The sequence below is a fragment of the Protomyctophum bolini genome (genome assembly GCF_963924005.1).
Source record: "Protomyctophum bolini genome assembly, chromosome: 12".
NCBI classification, from domain to species: domain Eukaryota; kingdom Metazoa; phylum Chordata; class Actinopteri; order Myctophiformes; family Myctophidae; genus Protomyctophum; species Protomyctophum bolini.
In genome coordinates this window covers 33944726-33965235 of record NC_137873.1, presented here as the reverse complement: position 1 = coordinate 33965235, position 20510 = coordinate 33944726, and the positions used below count along the sequence as shown (strand labels likewise).

Here is a 20510-nt window from a genome sequence, read left to right as displayed (position 1 = left end):
GATGCAAATTAACAGTTATGATGAGGGCTGATGGAGATCGTAGTCATACATTTTATCGATCTTGCTCATCGACCTAAGTTCTTATCGATCCCACTCTCGAGCCTCTTCTACATTTAATGAAATACAGAATTTGTATATAAACTCTGCAAAAAAAGGTTCGGAAACTTAACTTTGGTCCATTATTTCTCTACTTTTATAATACCAATTGGTATTGTATTTTATATAATTTTAATCGTTGATTAGTCACCTTTACAACGAGGTATATATTATATATATATAAATGAGAAACACAGCTTTTGTTGCAAGTCATCTAACGTGGTTCTGTTGGTCACTCTAGCACCTACAGCATGCAGGATGTTCAAATGGGTTGAGGTCTGGACCTTAGAGTATATATTACTAGAGACGGCACCCGAGTTCTCCTCCCATCCATTTCACTCCTCCTTCCGGGTAGGAACAGAGTGCATTCTGGGATGGATTGGGTCCAAACCAGGGGGGCAGTCAGACCGATATTTTGTGAAACCACTATGGAAATCGGGTCATCCTGAAAGTTCATATGGCCTGTTGGCCATTTTTCGCAATTTTGGCAGTTCTGTGCTGTAGTTTTCCACAAAATTCGGCAATGGTAGAGGGTCGTGAGAATCGCTCAAGAACTGAAGCTCGCCGTCATTCGCCAAAAGACCTCTGACATTTCGATCTCCCAATGAATGCATTAGGCGATATGATCCGCTCTATCCACTTTTCTTTGATATTTCCTGGCTGCTGCACACCTCCATCCGTATTATTTTCTTGGCTCGATCTGTCCAATTAAAACTAAGCTTTTAACACGTGCAGACAGTTACAGTTAAGAGTGCTAACGTTTAGAAGATTCATTCAGATTCAGTGTTAGATTTGTCGGTGCAGTTGGCACAGAAGACTGTGGTGTTGAATGCTGGACTTGGCCGTTTCTCTCATTTCATTCTCCTTTATAAATCATCCCAAGGGGTTATTCCCAATAAAGAATGAAGACATTCTTGGTGATCTGCCTCCTTGCATTTCCTCCAAATTCAATTTGGTTAAAAATGGGCCTAAACCTCAGATCAAATGCCTGGGCTAGGGTGTGTAGTACCAGCATTCAAATCTGGGGGGGACTCAAGGCCAGACTAAAATTGGCCTTGAAAGTGCCATTGAGAAGTTTCCAAAGAATCATCTTAGATGTACAATACAACACCTGTGCACATGTTCGGATGTGTACTAGCCGTATTATTTATGTTTATATTGTACATTGTGTATTTGCTCTGTGCACAATTTTGCGCCCTGTTACTTAAAGTGTATCACTTTGGAGATTGTTGTATTTGTTGGGTACTTTGAGGTGTATCATGGATGTATTATTGGCTGTTGACATGTACGATATGTAGCATTGAAGTGTCATTTGATTTCTGCCACTTGGCCAGTTCCCACTTGTAAAATTGACACAAGTCACAGTTTTGAAAAACCTGTGAAAATGTGTTGCGCAAATCATTGAATATATTCTTTCAGAGCGAACGTTTTAAACGCAAATATTTTCTTCTGGGGGGTCCCTGGAACAACATAAAGAATATATATTCAAAGATTTGTGCCATATTTTCAAGATTTTTCAAAAATAGCAGACCTACAAGCTCGTAGCGCACCACTCGGTGGCGTGCTATGAGCTTGTAAATCTGCTATTTTTCAATAGCTAAAGTATAACATAATGCTTACCAAAAGGGGTTCCCGTACATAATGGGTTAAGTAAGGTGCAGCGGTTAATATGCCCAGCCTGCAAACAGCATCAGCATTTCAAGATGTCCCGTTTTCCCTAGTCTCGTGGCCTGAAAACACCTTTTTCCTCTACAGTGTGAAGCATTTGGAAAATGCGACCACAGACGTGTCGGGATTACTGATCTCTTCTGATTTCTCAACAACCACTTTGTATTCCCAGCTACGTATGAGGGAAATGTCAGGAGCCATCCAGCTGGGGGTGCGTTGCCATGTGTTGTGGGTAGTTAAGGGGATTCCAATGACCTCTCATGTTTCTGAAGGCTTGGCTGCAGAAGAAGTATAATGTATCTATGGAGAATAACATTGGGTCATCTTAAAATCATCTCATATAAGAATTGTGGTCCATTATTGTCAGGGAGGTGTCTCACTGTCTCTGTCGTTTACGACCGTCAGTCACTCATATTTTATAAAGTCTGTTTCTAGCGAAAAGTTTACTAATTCGGCAGCAGTAACATTAGCGTTATATTTCAGTCATAATCAAAATAAAAAAGAGCACTTAAATTCTACAACAACTTAAGAAGAAAGTGACCCAAATGCACAAATGCATAACAAGGTACTCACAAACGGTGAAACTCTAGAGAGATGCCCCCTCAGCCAGCTGGCCCTGGAACTCAAACAGAGCCACCAGATAGAAAACCCATTGGACTGAGTCAAATTATAAAACCGCAAAAGGAAAACTATCTGACACATTGGAAAGAAGCAACACAAAAGCAGAGTAAACTAGAATGCTATCTGGCCCTAAACAGAGAATGCACTGTGGCAGAGAATACCTGAGCACCGTGACCGACAGAAAACAAAGAACAATCTTAACTAGGTACAGACTCAGTGAGCACTCACTCAGGTCTTGCGATGACCTGTCTCCCGAGACAGGTCTGCCTGGTGTACGGAAGTGGCATAATATACTGTACATTCGCTTTGGTGAGAACAATGTCAGTTGTTGTGCTTCACAGTAAAAAAAACTAAACAATGTAATGCTTCAATTCATGATAGGAGCCAAAAGTCAGGCAAACAACAGTGATTTGATAAAGTTGCCTAAGTAATCAGAGTAGAACAAAAGGCAGAAAAGATTGTGAGAGACAGAGTGAGAGAGAGAGAGAGTCAGTCTTAAAACCTAAACTGCGATAAAAACACAATTTCCATGTGACCTGTGGACTGCAGAAACCTACACTCTCCAAAGAATGAACTTTTCAGAAATTCAGAAAAGCTAATGATTTTATTGGCTTGGCTCAGTCCCAAGGATCAATCGTGAAGCACTACAGTATCTCCATAAAGCAGAAAGTGTCCAAGACACGAAACACCAACACCAGAGCCAAGCCTCCAATCTGCATTGTCATCACTTTAGTTGTCTATACTTGGTCCCTTCGTTCCCTTCTTCCCTCTCCACCAATTATTTTTGTTTGTTTGTGTATTAGCTGATCACCCCATAGCGATGATTTGATGATATTGAAGATAAAAATGAGGGCAGAAAAGTGAAGACGGAAAAGTGAGGACGCAAGTTGTGATTGGCCAGAATGAGAGATAATGTATGATGATAAGGGCGCCCCTCACTTCACACAGGTGTGATTTTTTCACCAATGTCTGCCTGAAATTGATGTTAACGATATAGGTATTATAGGTTTAGGTTATTTTAAATGTCAAGATTTCAATGCAGCAATGCACTGATATTTAAAAAGAAAATGTACTTTATCATTTGAGCTTTTGACAACTTAAATATTGTTAAGTTTTTCATGGTTTTCCACGAAAATAAAATGATTAAAACCATGAAAATAAATGTAGTTTTTCATGGTTTTTGACGATAAATAAACGATAAAAATCATGAACAACACACTTTAGTATGTCGTTTTTCCTGGTTTACAATGATTTTAAAAAAAGCATTAAAATAATGAAACCTGAACTTGGAGTGACGTCAGAAATGACAAGTGTCAATCACAGACTGATGGCCATCACCTGAGTGTGAGAGACGTGCGTCACGCTGATCATTCACGGCTGGACATGGTTGGATTGGTTTGAGGAAGGTGAAACTATAAATTTGCTCAGTTCGATACGGGGTGTCTGAAGAGCGGAGTATTGAGCCAGCTGAGCTATTTGTTTTGCACTCACTACTGGGGAGCCCTAAACGCTGTTTAGGGCCCTAAACGCTGTTTAGGGCTGCCGGCGGCGAAGATAGCCGGGGGCTATAGGGCCAGGTTCGTGCGTCAGGCAGGGAGAGAAAGCGGGGACAAGGAGTGCTCTTATTCCGCTCTCCAGTTTGGGGCGAGCGGTCTCCTACAGCCAACGGCTCACGGCGTCGGACCGGCGGTGTTTCCCACACACCAACACAGACTTTTAAACGTTAAAATAAACAGCCGGTCCAGCGACAAAGCTCCGACCCTGTGGTGGGGGGTCGTTTCCTTATGGAAAGTTAAGTACTAAGTAGCGCTTGAAAGACATTCTTCATTCAGTGTATCAGAATATATGTGTACTGCTTTATGTACGTGTATTATTATTGTAGACTTTTAGGTATCAGGAATTATTGCTTTAAATGTGTTGTGAACCGATATTACAGTACGTGTACAGTAGGTTATGAATTGATGCTTTTAAAGCCCATCGGCGGATGGCTTTCATTCAATGAATTCACTGATTTGTATTATTGCGGATTGTATTGGTTGGGGGGGGGGGGAGCGTTCGGTATGTTTTATTATTGTCTTTGCATATTCATTAATTAAATACATAAAGCAGTATCTTGTAATGTTAGTGGGAAGTTCTGACTCTTGTTATTAATGCCCACAAGTGAAATATTCTGTATAGGGCGGGCTCTTTACATCTTATACCTGAGACAAGGTTTATTACAATATTTTACTAGTATGTCGTTTTAAGCATGTATAGTATACTGAAGTAATCCAGCACTTTATCTCGAGTGCAAATTTGACAGAGCAGCTTTCACTTGTAGTTTTTCCACCCCTGAGTGGCAGTGGTGGGAAAAGTACTCAATTATTTTTACTTAAGTAAAAGTATCAATACTGCAATTTAGAAGTGCCCTGTTACAAGTGAAAGTCCGGAATTCAAAATGTACTTAAGTAAAAGTAGGCCTACAAAGTATTGGCATAAAAATGTACATAAAGTACCAAAAGTTAAAAGTACTATTTATGCAGAATGTCACATTTCAAGTTTTCAGAATGTATCAAAATCCTTTGAAAATAGCAGATCTATACAAGGCCACAATGCGCCGCATCGCGATACATTGTGGGCTTGTAGATCTGCAATTTTCAAATGGCCGAAATGTAAATACTGTAGGGCAGAAGTGGATATTGTATGTTTTGTAATATTAATACTAATCTACAAACTAGTAACTAACGTTTTTAAATATGTATAGTGGAGTAAAAGTACAATATTTGCCTCCGAGATGTAGTGGAATAGAAGTCAATGTACTGAAAATGCATGGAAATACTCCTGTAAAGTAAAAAATACCTCAAAACTGTACTTAAGTACAGTACTTAAATAAGTGTACTTAGTTACTTTCCACCACTGCAAACCGGCTTGCATTCACGTTGCCGTCCTATCCTAAAAGGAGCTTACTGGGCTTGTAGTGACAAATGAAAGGAGGAACTGCACACTTTTAGTCAATAAAAATCGCTCCTACATCTCATTTCCATCTCATTGCCTCATTCGGCACAGCCATTAATTATAACGGCTTTGACCAAGTGTACTGTAGTAGTCTGACTTGATTGTTTTGACAGCTTTGGAAAAATAAGTTTCAAAGAGATAAAACGGTGTAGGATGATGAAAGGGGGTGAGTCTATTACTTTGCCAGAGGCAATGATCACATTGTTGGATTTGAAATGTGTTATCATACTGTAGGGGTCCCAGTACAATTATGTATACTAGAATTTCGCCCCCCTTCGGGGGGCTCAATCCTAGTGTCGTTGCAGCGCAATATGGGAAGAAGGAAATTGCGGGAATTGACAGACTCCACTTCATGTTTCAGCTGTGGTTTTAAACTCAGTAGCGTGCCCTGCACACAGCGCACACTCGCAATTGCAGCTGGAGGGCGACGCGACACACACACACACACACACACACACACACACACACACACACACACAGAGCGATGTGTGGATAAATCACTGAGATTTGGGAAATGTGTTCAGAAGTACAACGATTAAGCACGCACAGGCAAATGTCAGAAGCATCTGTTTCGGTTTCCAAACAGGAAGTTGTAAATGTGCTTATTAGACGGAGGCAGCGTGATGCTGGCATCTATTGTGATGCCAGCATCACCACATTTCACATAGAAATATAAGCACCCATTTACTCGCTTAGCGGAGACTGTGGGGTGGTAGAGGACATCTCCCCGGACGCGTGGGTATGTCCAGATAGTTGCCTCGCGGAGGCCTCTTTGTCCAGTGTCCATTCTGGGTCTGGAAACGGCACTTTTTTGAGTGTTGACCCCAATAGAAGGTCTGCTGCTCTGAATTTTACACCTCTCCCGCTTAGCGGAGACTGTGGGGTGGTAGAGGACATCTCCCCGGACGCGTGGGTATGTCCAGATAGTTGCCTCGCGGAGCCGTCTTTTGTCCAGTGTCCAGTCTGGGTCCGGAAACGGTAATTTATTTTGCATTGACCCCAGTAGAAGCTCTGCTGCTCTGAATTTTACACCTCTCTCGCTTAGCGGAGACTGTGGGGTGGTAGAGGACATCTCCCCGGACGCGTGGGTATGTCCAGATAGTTGCCTCGCGGAGGCCTCTTTGTCCAGTGTCCATTCTGGGTCTGGAAACGGCACTTTTTTGAGTGTTGACCCCAATAGAAGGTCTGCTGCTCTGAATTTTACACCTCTCCCGCTTAGCGGAGACTGTGGGGTGGTAGAGGACATCTCCCCGGACGCGTGGGTATGTCCAGATAGTTGCCTCGCGGAGGCCTCTTTGTCCAGTGTCCATTCTGGGTCCGGAAACGGTACATTTTTTTGCATTGACCCCAGTAGAAGCTCTGCTGCTGTGAATTTTACACCTCTCCCGCTTAGCGGAGACTGTGGGGTGGTAGAGGACATCTTCCCAAACGCGTGGGTATGTCCAGATAGTTGCCTGGCGGAGCCGTCTTTTGTCCAGTGTCCACTTTATAAAGTCCATGCACTCCAGTGAATAGCATTTATCCATTTAGATAACTTTTTTATGTTATTTAATTACTTATTTTTACACAGAAACATAATGTGTGTCTTTACAATAACTGTAATGTAATAATAATACTAATAATGTAATGTAAAAATTATTTAATTAACGAATTAAATAATCTTATTTTATTCTGAAAGCAACCGGATGTCTTAAATCTGCTAGCTGTCAGACCGGAAGTTCTAAATTTGCTCATAAGACGGAGCCTTAGACGGAGCCAACTCGCAGGCAGTGCGAGAGGCTGGTTACAGGATTCTATAGGTCAGCCGTTTTGGTGTGACACACACGGCTTCCACATTTAGCTTCATACTGGGTGAAAGTGTCCTTCCAAAAATTATTATTTCGCTCGAAATTCTTATTCACAATGACATCGAGTTGAGGTGTTTGTGTTTTAGGGTAATTGTTGCATAAGCGCTATTTCGCACTATTTCTCCCTCCCCTCCCCTGTGTCTGAAGCAGCTAGCATGGAAGCTATATGGATTATGGAAGCTTTCCCTCCGATTGCACACAACCATGCCGTTATCCACGCGTCCATCCGATTGCTTTTAATGTAAATGTCCCATCCACTGAGCAATAGCGATATAAGCGCCTTATTCATTCATTGGATTCATTTGGGTGTGGGGCTGTGCAGTGCTGTGGGCAGCCTTTCTGACGGAGGCTCGGAGCTGCTGCTGCTGACGCTGTTCGAGTCGCATGGAGCAGTATAGAGTAGGCGTGGCGCAGCATTAGAAGGGCGCAGCAAATGCACGACATTGAGGGGTAGAAACCATCCCGGTCGCGTGGTTCATCTAACGCGTGTGTCACTGTGAAGGACTGGCCCCAATAAGTGAACGTAGTTGGCGTAGTAGACGCCAACATGACGATTCTGACGTAGGCTGGTGATGTTGAGCAACAATGGCGTGGTTGACAAAAGTAATATTTATTCAGTAATTAAGACATTTCTTTCAATGAAATGTAGCCTATATGTATTCTGGGAGTGTGCCGAATTTATTTTGCATATAGAGATGTGTGGTGAAAGTGTGGTTGGGTCGGAGAAAGCTGTTGGATAAACGGCCATGTGCTTATGTACCCCTGTCTATTAGGGTAGCAGGATTATTATGATTATTATTATTAGTATTGTTATTGTGATTATTACATGGATTATTGTTGTGATGTGAGCTTGTGGCTGACTCACTATCTAGAAAATAAAAACATGGCACTTCATTTAAAATAGGTTACAGACCCCTGTTATATGCGCTTGTTTTGGGATTCTTTTTAAAGACCTATTTACTTGTTTCTATGAGACATGGCAACGCCAACAGCGCAGCGAAAGGCATCCACGTCTTTCTCTTGTGAAATGCTGAGATTAGAAACGACCATAATTATTTCATTTCTCAACCTTAAAAAAAAATAAAGACATCTCCATAATCCTTGGGAAGTGTGTGTAGCAAAAGTAGTCGGCATTGTCATGGTTGAAAGTATTCATGCAACACTGACGCTGTAAGCTGTGTGATGCTAACGCGCTAACACCGTTAGCATGGTCTGTGTTGGTCAAAGGAAAAAGGATAGATATGAAACTACTGGCCAAAGTGTCATACAAAACACAACACCTAAAATCGGAATGTGATGGTGACCTATTGAGCACAAACAGACAATCATGATTTGCTTGCTGGACCTATAATTAATTTATGTGCATTACATTTCCACCTCGCACATATAAATCAAAAGCAAGATGGATGCTAACGCGCTAACACCGTTAGCATGTTCTGTGTTGGTCGGAAAAAGGATAGATATGAAACTACTGGCCCAAATAAATGTCATAGAAAACACAACACCTAAAATCGGAATGTGATGGTGACCTATTGAGCACAAACAGACAATCATGATTAGCTTGCTGGACCTATAATTAATTTATGTGCATTACATTTCAACCTCGCACATATAAATCAAGCCACAGTGCAGTCAGAGAGTAGTTCACAGGTCACACACAGGAGCAGTGAAAGGGGGAGGGGACTTGGGATGGCAGTGTAGAGTAGGCACGACATTGAGGGGTAGAAACCATCCCGGTCGCGTGGTTCATCTAACGCGTGTGTCACTGTGAAGGACTGGCCCCATTAAGTGAACGTAGTTGGCGTAGTAGACGCCAACATGACGATTCTGACGTAGGCTGTTGAGGTTGAGCAAGAATAGCGTGTTTCAGAAAAGTAATATTTAAACAGTAAAGAAGACATTTTTGGCGAATGCAATGTAGTCTATGTCTTTTGTGGGAGTGTGCAGGTTTTATTTTGCATAGAGAGATGTGTGGTGGAAGTGTGGCTTGGTCGGAGATAGAGCACGAATGAACGGCCAGGTGCTCATGTACCCCTGTCTATTAGGGTAGCAGGATATATATATTTATAAAAAAAAGTTTGCTTGGTCTCAAGTAAAATTCCATTTAGTTGGACTTAATAACTTAAAGGACGACTTCAGCCATTTTCAACCTTTCTTATAATTGGTCATCACCAAGGCAAAAGTGTATGCATATACGTTACCTTTTACCCACCCAACATTGAAACATATCTTAACCCATTTAGACCTGAAACCGATTCTACAAATGCCTTCTAAATCTCGACAGTTTTCTTGAAAAATCAGCTCTTATCATCGTACATCATCATGACCTAACATGTCGATTTGCTCAGACACAAATTCTCCATTCATTGTCAATGACATTTAATGTTTGTGTTAGGACAAAAATCTACTCGATAGCTTAATATAGAATGCAAACCTTTGTCATAACAGCATTTGTGACATGATTTTAAAATCTCCATTATAAGCAATAATAGACAATACAGAGAGATTTACAATATCCACAAGCCCTCAGCACTCTGCTTAGCTACGTGATACCGTCCACCGTTTTTCTAGTTCCTCAACTCTGAACAAACTTGACCCCTTGTTTCATGCTGCTTTGAGGTTCATAACCAATTCCCCCTATAGGGTTGGTGCTCCTTAACGTCATACAGGTTGCTACATTGGTATATTCTCACTTACAAAGCCATTCTTCGTAATCTCCCACTTTACGTTTGCTCTAAATTTGAGCTTGTTCAAAACTCTCTCAACCTCAGATCAAATGCTTGGTTGCGCTATGTCGTCCCCTCCAGGCACAGACTGGCACAGGAAATCGGCCCTGGCATTTGTCTTCAGCGGCCCAAAGATGCTACTACTGTATGTCTTTTTTGTATTACTTTTTGTTTTGGCTCAGCCCCGGCCCCATGACTGGCCAGCCCTTCTGGCATTATGCCAGAATTGCCAGACAGACTGTACAATCCGGGCTGGGTGCCCCCAACTAAGTCTAGGAAACAAAGCCTTGCTTTTTTTGGACCCTGGTCATCATGACCTACAGACCTTTAAAAGGATTGCCATGGGCACAGTTCCCAGACACTGCTCCTGCTTTGACGTACAAGCAAATGTTGGTTCTTTAGCTTTTTAGTATATAAATTAGCAAATTTCACTGCTTAGCCTTTATTTGTTGCATTATTAGACGTCCATGTTCTTCCTTTGAGCTTTTTCGTTAGTGCGTACTGTGTTTATGAATGACACTTGTCTGTCCTGTTACTGTCTTGTATTTATTGTTATTGGCAGAGTTGTGTTACTTATTTTGCCTCTTCTCTTGGCCAGTTCACACTTGTAAAAGAGACTTTAGTCTCAATGTGGGTTTTGTACTGGTTAAATAAAGGTTAAATAAAATAGAAATAGCTGTTGAGAATGCTAATTTGTTCATTGCATGGGCTGCTTTGTCTCAAGTTCAATCTATTCTGTTTCTATGGCTTATTGTGCTTATTGCATATTGCTTTTCGCATATATTGCCTTGCATTGCTTGGCCCCTGTATTGCTGCTTGCAGCTAAATCTTTATTTATTTATTTTTACCTCACTTTATTTATACTCTAGTCTAGTCTAGTCTAGTAAAGAACTTTCATGGCGCAAAAAGGCTTGCGCTAACTAATTAGGCTATGCTCTTCCCTTAAATGGCTGAGTAAATGGCATGAGAAATCCAATTAAAGTGGGCAAGTAAACATCCTCTTAGTTACAACCTGTGACATTAATCCTCGGTAGTCGCTACCACCACCCCGATGAGCCTCACTTCCTTTACTCACTCAGGATTTACTTAAAACAATCTTTCTCTTGGTTTAGCAAGCTGACATTATGCTATAAGTAGCCTACTCGTAGGCTATGCGACATAATATGCTCTAAACATAGGTTCTACTTTGAGTTACAGTACCCCCCCACCCCCCCCCCCCCCCCCCCCCCAATACATCAATTGCTCTGCTTTTGAGACCATGCAATAACTGGTCATTGCTTTGATACGAATCAGCAATCGAACCAGACCTGTTTCTCCTCACATAATGTGCTTGTTGCAGCAGTGTAGCCTACATGTAGTATAGCCCTTAGCCACGCCACAGCTTGGATTCAATAATAATCTTGGTGACATGTGGTGGCCATGTACAATAACAGTCAACACCATGCATGTGTGAACCACTGAACCAGAGCAAGTTATGATTACAGAATACAGATGTGACCCCTCTCTCTTTTCAGGAGAAAACTGAACATTTCCCATATACTGTATGAAAGCTTTCATGCCAGGGCCCATTAGGTGTTGGGTTTGATAATGGAACAATGATCTATTCTAGTGACTTTCTTCACTGTGCATCTAGCAAAGACCGTCTGTCAATAGACAATCTCTGTCTGTGATCCTCAGTAACCCACTCTACGCAATCATCTGGGATAAACTATAACATACCAATCAAGTAGCTATTTTTGCTATTTTGAATTGAAATCCTGAAGTATTTTTTTTTTTAATTGGAATCCTGAAAAGTTACCTTTTTTATTTAATTTCAAATAGTTATTACTATAGTTGTTAATTTATGAACTAAATACAAATACATGATTGGACATAAAAAGACAATTTAATACTAGTAATTAAGCTACATATATGTAGACTGAAGTAATTAGCGCGGGTCATGTTTGCGTGTTTGGAATTGTAACAGCTGAAATCAATAATATATCAGTATTCTGATTGCGGGCCACATTAAGTGATGGTGGGGGGCCACATGTGGCCCCCGGGCCACCAGTTGCCCATGTATGCTTCAGCTAAGTTGGTAGCATTACTAAACATGTTATTATTTATTAAGACTTGAAGTGAAAGGTATTGCATTCCCTAAGTATGTGCTTGGCATTTCTTTCGGTACAACTAAATTGGCTACATCTCGCACTATGAGGCTGAGTCAAGCATAATAGCAGAGTGGATAAATGCCAATCAATACCTGTACATTTTGAACAAAAGCTAATTAAAAAAAGAATCATGTTGTATTTCTACCTGAATTAATATTGCCTGGCAGCAGGTGGCAATGTTTATTTAATCAGAGCCCTAGGGTTGTTGAAGGAAGAGCTCTTTAGGTTTCTGGGATAATGAGTTGAAAACACAATGTGGGATCCGTTGAACAAATTATTTAGCGCGTCATTAGCATGTTCACATCTACATCATTGAAAACAGAATGAAACCCACCTCAAGCAGTGGGTTACCTGGCTGTAAGCAGCTATGGGTGAATCATACTTCTAGAAAAGGATAGCTGTGATTAATATCCTGCATTTCATTCTTAACCCATTTTGGGCGGGGACCCCTTTTGGTGTTTTAAACATTATATTATAATTTAGCTATTGAAAAATAGCAGATCTACAAGCTCATAGCACGCCACCGAGTGGTGTGCTACGAGCTTGTAGATCTGCTATTTTTAAAAAATCGTGAAAATGTGGCACAAATCTTTGAATATATATTCTTTCAGAACGTTTTTAACTGGAACAACATATTTTCAGATTGGGGTCGGTGGCCGATTACATATCATTTTTGTGGTCCTTGACTTGAAATATTGAGCACCACTATACAGAAACATAAGGTTTTTCAGTGGTGCAACCACTCCAAGGAACAGCAATGTCCGTGTTAAGTTAACCTATGTGACTTTAATGACTACCAGTAGGGGGGCTGTTGTGCCAGAAACAGAGAGAGCACTGTTGCCTGTTAATGAGAGAGAGAGAGAGAGAGAGAGAGAGAGAGAGAGAGAGAGAGAGAGAGAGAGAGAGAGAGAGAGAGAGAGAGTGGGTGGGGGGGGGAGAGGAGAGTTGCACCACGGCACTCAGTCCACACAGGTGTGATTTTCAGAAAACTGTCAGAATTTAGAAGACATTTTTTTTATTTCGACGTCAGGCCTAAATGGGGTAATAGCAATGTACAAACATATGCCACACACACTGCTCTAGGACCAATAATGCTGAATTCATCATGCAGCAAGTATTGAGCAACAAATCATTCTGTTAGAAATCACAATCACATCATCTATCATCTGCCCAGAATGTGCTCAAGTCAGCAGATCACAAAGATTAGACTGAAGTCCGCTCTGTATGTACCAAACCTCATACAAGTCATAATGTGAAATTGTAGTCTGTCATTTATCGTAATTTTTATTTGGACAAACAATATTATTGTTATTAGATTACAACTACTGACCCCAAAACAAATAATTGTCTAAACAATTTCTCATATCTGACTATAGCAGGCCTACAACTGCCATTTGTCTTTTTTCAGAATCATTTTCAAGCCACAGAAATCTAAACAGTCTGTTGCGATGAGACCATCAGATGCACGTAAAATCATTTAGCCATACAGAGCTTGATCCTGACATAAGAGGGGGGGGGGGGGGGGGGGGGAGAGCCTGTAGGTAGTTTAGGTCGGTGGCTGTACTGTGGAGAGCATGCATCGATTCCCGACAGCGAGGAATTTCAGTTTCATTTGAGCTCACTCATCTGGGAGATTACAGTGGGGTCTATGTGCGCCTGTGAGATGTGCTGGTACATGGGGAGTGGAAGCGGGTTAGACTTGGTTCTGCCTGTTCCTCTCAAGCCCCCGGGGCCGTGACCGATAGCATATAGGCAAAGAAAACGAGCCTGTCCACGCTTGATAAATGCTCTAGGTGGAATCCGTGGGTGACAGAAAAGAATCTGCCATTTACAGGACCCTATATCCACATGAGCACAGTCCGTTCACATTTGAAGAGTCTATAATTTTCTTTCTCTTACACTGTACTGCATGTTGTTGTTCATTACTCCCAAAGTGTGAAACTGTAATCACAGAATAGCTAGCCGGGAGTTGGGGCTGCTCCTGAAGGCATGCATCTTGGGTACATCCATTTAAAGATACTTCTAATCTACACCGATATGCCACAGCAGTCGTATCAGTTTGCAGGCACCTGTTCATTTTTCTCAGAGTATAAAAATGGACCCAAACAATCAGGACGTTATACTGTGCGTCGTCTATTAGCCCTTGTAAAAATACACAGTGAAATGAGTGAATGTCAATTTGTCCAACATGCTACGTCTAATAGTCAGCTTGTTCAAATTAATGATCCATTGGCCTTTCTGATCTCTTTTGTTCTTCACACACAAATGACATGACTGGGCTGCAGGCAAAAAGCTGTCCTTTTCAGGGCAGAGAGAGAGAGAGAGACAGAATCGTGGGGGCCTATTTCAAGACAGACTGGACCTGTGATAGACAGGCTCTGATGGATGGGAAGAGGATGTCTTTTGGTCGCGGGGCTGCAGCTTTTTAATTTGTGGAGGATCATTAGTTGGAGATGGCTGTCGCCTTGGCTGTGGGGGCGGGGGATGGAAGAGAGAGGCAGCACAAAGTGGAGTCTCCTCATCCATCCATCCATCCTCTATCCGGCCGGCGTTATGACAAACGGAGCCAGTGAGGAGAGAGAGCGCATCATTTCTCATGCAGTCACTGTTCACAGCAAAAACGCAGAAATTTTGAATATTACCAGGAACACTTTTGTGCGAATTAGTTCTTTCACAAAATGCAGAGGAAAAAAACAAATGGGCTGGAGAACATAAAAGTCTTTCTAAAATGATATACACTGAACCGGTCATACGATTTCTCCCACCCACACACACAGCAAGGTGTGTGGGCATGAAGTGTCAAGCTTACTGCCGCAGTCACTATGCAAAGTAGACACACACGCAGTGTGTGAACAATTGATTTTCAAAGCGGCACAAATAAACATTTGCACTCACGAAGTGTGCATTAATTAAGTTACGTGTACGTGTGAGACTTTGTCATCGTCATTATCAGCGTACGTTATTTGTTTCGTGTCACATCAGATGATTTTTAGCACAATGGAGTTTATTCTAAGCATTTTAATATGAAAGCCAATTCTCATATATGATTTTGGCATCGACTCCACTACTCTCCCTTCACTAGTGACAGTTCTGCTTAGTGCACTCTTTAGAGCTGCTATACAGTCAGTTTATCCCCAAAAAGCGTAAAAATGTAATGTTACATTTGCAGTGTACTGTAAATGTCGGGTTAAAACAGTAGGGGTTAAAAGCATCGTTTTGAAGCACCCGGAAGAATGGTCTACTTCTACATTTTTTCCGATTTGGGAAGTGCGGAAGTGCAAACGAGTGCTCAATGTTAAACGCCCAGCTGCACGGGGTTTCCTCGTCATAATCCACGGGTCCGCCTGCAGTCCCTGCTCTGACCAGTAGGGCCGAGCGCTTCAACGTTGGAGAGCCTCCCTGGGGGGCTTGGTTAAAAGGAAGTGCTACCTTCCTGAGGTTTTTATCTCAAACCTGCTTTGAATGACTTGCCCGCCCTAATCAATAGAAAAGGAAACAACACCGAGTGCCCAAGGCTACCCGCTCGTTTTTTATTGAATCCAAGTCTTTCACAGTGAGTCTCTTGGAGATAGAATACAGTCATAGCATTGCCAGGGTTGTTTTTCATAGCCAAGACCATCACAAAAGGTATTATGTGAAAAGGGTAAACATTTAATAATACTGTGTGGTATGCTGTATTAAAACAGACGTTTCGTCGTGTGTGTGTGTGAGAGAGAGAGAGAGAGAGAGTGTGTGAGTGAGTGTGTGTGTGTGTGTGTGTGTGTGTGTGTGAGTGTGTGAATGAGTGAGTGAGTGAGTGCATGCGTCATCATCATATACAATAAGATAGAGAGAGAGAGAGAGTGTGTGTGTGTGTGTGTGTGTGTGTGTGTGTGTGTGTGTGTGTGTGTGTGTGTGTGTGTGTGTGTGAATGAGTGAGTGCGTGTGTGCGTGCGTGCGTGTGAGACTGTGAGCGCGTGCATGCGTCATCGTCATACAATAACTGTCCTGCTAGCTTGTATGTACTGAAAATAATGTTCATTTTCAAAGCGAACAACTATTTCTGTATGAATCTACTCATCAATATGACCCTCTCAAAAGAAGGTCTGCTGAGGTGGTTCACGGATCTATGTACAGTATATTGGTTAGCAGAAAGTATGATATTTCCACCCATGCCATATACAGGCTTGCTGTCCAGCCCATCGTTGTTGTAAAGCCTCGGTTATAAAACCCAGTGGGCTATTTATAGAAACATGGTGATGGGCGGGTTGGTGATTTAAAACAGCATAGTGCAGAAACCCTTGGAGCAGATTTACTATAGGGGGTTGTTTCCAACGGGTTCTCTGTGCAGAGAGCCGGAGGGGAAAGGATTTTTGCTGTGTCAGTCATTATGAGATGTAAATTGAAAATATGATGACCGGGAATAAAGGTACCGAAGTGAACCGACGCGTGGCTGAGTGATAATCTTTAATGCTTTTGGCTCTTACAGACATTCTTTAAAGGCAGATAGGGGCGATATAATATAATAATTATAGGCCCAATTAAGCCAAAAAGATGATTTTTTTTAAACCAGCTGCATGTGCATGTAAATGGCTTTTTAGCTAGAAACAGAACGCATATATGTATGTAGGCAATGCATCATTTGCCTTAACAACACTGAAATGATAATATGTTGTTGTGTAAACTACTGTATAGCTAGCCACTAGTCTCAATCCTTTTTTAAATAAAACTTCTGTCAAACGTGTGTTGATTAAGGTAAGACGTTTGTACAGTAGCTTAGTTATACTCTCTCAAAGACAACAGATCTTGTACGTCGGGTGATCTTTCTCCATACATTTCAGTCTCAATTTATTCAGCCCATATAACCTATTAATACTCATAACAAAAAGCTAAATTAGTTATTCATGAAGAGGAACATATCCCCCAAGCTGATAACCCCTCTGAGGCAAAGTAATTATGCAAAACTCATGATTCATTAAATTGAACCTCAACAATGTTCACTCTTCCCCTCTTGTTGTGTCTTACGCCGGTTACTGAACACTTCCCACCTTTTCTAATAATTGACTTATCATTCTTAAACTATTGCCCTTCCATTCTACAGGCGTCTTTTTAATGAGTCACTCCTTTATTTGTTTCTATTCAACCTTTATTTAACCAGTAAAAACACATCTTTTACAAGTAGGAACTGGCCAAGAGGCAGAAATAAAATTACACATACTAAATGTCACATTTTGGAACAACAAATAAAACACCCTCAAGGTACCGATGAAATAAATACAACAAATCACCAAAGTCCTAATCTTTTAGTAGCAGGGCAAAATACACATTATACAAAATGTAAACCGAAAAATAAATATATAGGCACCGCATGAACCATAGGCTAGTACATATCCAAACATGTGCAGGTTTTGGACTGGACTTTTGAAACTTCTCAAGGGAACTTTCAAATCAATTTTTTTTGTCTAATATATTACCTTCTGTCTGACACCGTTGACATACAGTATCACTATAAACAAACCATTTTAGTCTAATATATTACCTTCTGTCTGACACCTACAGTATCACTATAAACAAACACTTTTTCTGAGCGAACTTCCAGTACACGTTGGCTAGACCCTGTGTTAAACTCGCCTAACTTGCGGTAATAAGACCGAGAATCACTATCTTCAAATACACTCTTGGTGGCAATTAGGTTAACACCCAGAGTGTACAAATGGATCTGTACGGGTCCATTTGGGTCCATTAGTATTTAGTACCATTTGGTCCCACAGCGGCACATTATAACTAAGCCTAACCCTGACCTCATACTATAACCTAATATTTGTCAATCTATTCAGAATAATGTGCCGTCTGACTAATGGCCCCCGTGCATGTCTCCCAGACTAAAGAATACTGTATTTCCCTGGAGGGCGGTCGCTAGCGTGTCGTTGCATGAATGCATGAAATTATCCGTGGCCTTTTGACAGTGTTCGTGTCTACATTTTGAGAGTGGTCGATTTCTGTATTAACTAGACGATCATTAAGCAATAGTTCAGACCAAAGATTCAACGAGCCAAAATAGTTTTGATCCTGATTTATGTACGTTATTTTATTTTTTTAAAGGAGAGAAAACGTGTTCTGAATTACCACTGAAAGATGTCAACTTTATTTTGGCCACGGTACAGTAGGCTATTTCTAGTATAAGGTTCTTCTAGACCACGACTTAATATAAACGGCAAGGTAAATAATCACTATGATCAATTATAGAACGACTATGTGCACAGCATTCTCTGTGATAATTATGAGATTCACAGTCAATGCTGTGGAGAGGGAGAAGGTCATTACCATGGTAGCTACTGTCTGGATGAATTCATTTGTAGGAAGCACCAGCTTAAGCTACACAATGTGACATATGATGCAAATCCACTTGTCGTAGCAGAGCAATGTCAAACATGTCCAGTTTGTCCACAACAAAACCTAATGCTTAACTCGCAGCAGCAAATGAGCTCCAATGAGTAGTATAATTTCTACACACATTCCTCATAGAATGGGTCAAATGTATGTTTCACCTTCAGGATAAACCATAATTTGAAAAATCACTTAATAGTCAGCAGCAGAGCCACCATCGTGACCCGAGTTTAGATCTTGGACAAATAATTGTAATGACTTGGCATTAGAACAAGCTACAGAATTAACCCATTTTGGACTGAGGTCGATTAAAAAAAAAAGCTTCTAAATCCCAACATTATTCTGAAAAACCCATGTTTCTATGTCAGTGGTGCTCAACCTTTTTCATGTCAAGGACCCCCAGAATTATCTATATTGGGCCACGGACCCCCCATCTCAAAATATGTCGTTCCAGGGACCCCCCAGAAGCTAATATTTTAGTTAAAAATGTTCGCTCTGAAATATATATTCAATGATTTGCGACACATTTTAACGACTTTTCAAAAATAGCAGACTATTTTTCAATAGCTAAAGTAGAACAGAATGCTTAAAACACCAAAAGGTGTTCCCGGCCCAAAATGGATTAAACTCGATGCACAAAATGCATGCCTGTATGCATTCGTGCGAAACGTTGTCGTCATGCAGACCTCATTACGATCATTATTTCATCACTGTGAGTGAAATTGTTTCTCAAGCTCTTGCTAATTATAAAGCAGGTCTCGTCCATCTCGTTCTTTCACAGCACTCCCGATTGAAGGTTCCGGGAAAAGAATGGAAGCTCATTTTCTGATACAAGAGCAATGCGGTGCTTCCATTTACTCCTCGACATTGAGGGAGAGCGCAGTGGCTTAATCATTTCTGGAGTAATTAAATATTGTTGAAAATGTGACATTCACAGTCGTACAGGCTCCACATTTAATCTGTTGTTCTGCAGTGGAACGTGTGGCTTGCCAGGTGGTTCTTATGATGAATTGAACACGGTGGACCCTCTTGTAAACAAGCGTATAGTGCTTTATTGGTCGTCCACTCACGGTTGACAGTTTTTGTATCGAGCTGTGCTTGAAAGGTACTGTAATTCCGCAAACTGTTAATAAATACTTCAATCAATCAATCAATGTATATGAAAATAGCAGATCTACAAGATCACAACATACTGCGACATGTTGTGAACTTGTAGGTATGTTCATGGTGTGCGACACGGTACGTATAACCATGGCTCTAAATCCAAAGGAAAAATGGTTTTGCTTCAGTGGAGCACAAATCTTAAGCCATGGAAGTGCTTTTGCTTTCCAATCGCTGCTGCAGAGATAAACATATGGCATTTGCCACAGTCCCACACTCTAATTTAAATGCAAAGCTCTTAACAAAGTGACTCAACGTACAACGTGGAATGTACTACTAATGGATTATGGGCTTCTTACTTTTTCTTTTTTTTTGTATCCCATTCTCATCCCAGATGTCAATATGAAGTCCATAAAAAAGGTTAACCATGACAAATCATCAGACAAGCTGCCTCAATACCGGCCGTCAATCTTGACCTGTGGTGGTGTTGTTGCTGATGGATGTGTTCTGTATTAATACGCAGTCCACACACACACACACACACACACACACACACCGAACCAATAGCCCCGCTGACAGTGATCCCATCTGATATGTGGTGGGCTGATCCGACTCCTCATTCATATGCAAGACAGTAGGAGTAGATCAGGTACTCTGTCTCTGTACTGAAGCCTGCTGCACGGGGAAGCAGAAGCCGTGTTTTTTGTTCAGGTGTTTGAAAAAACCCAGAGAAAAAGAACACAACGCAACTGAGGAGGAGGATGACTCAACGCCCTTTCCAAGTATAATGACTATAATGCCCAAATGCAGGTCGTGACATGCAAAAAGAACATTTTCGGTTTAACTGTAAAATTGCATCCATTACGAGTACACGACGCCATCGGGGGTTTTATCTCCATTCTGTTTTTGTTTGTTTGTCAGTTTTTCCCCCCCCGAGAGCA

The 20510-nt window shown here is 41.3% G+C and overlaps 1 protein-coding gene across 1 annotated transcript in view; it reads right to left on the bottom strand.

Annotated features, from left to right (window-relative positions):
* The window catches only part of asic1c (acid-sensing (proton-gated) ion channel 1c), a gene marked incomplete at its 5' end in the record, with an annotated part of 109620 nt that overhangs the window by 41942 nt on the left and 47168 nt on the right, over window positions 1-20510 (bottom strand). The window lies entirely within an intron of this gene.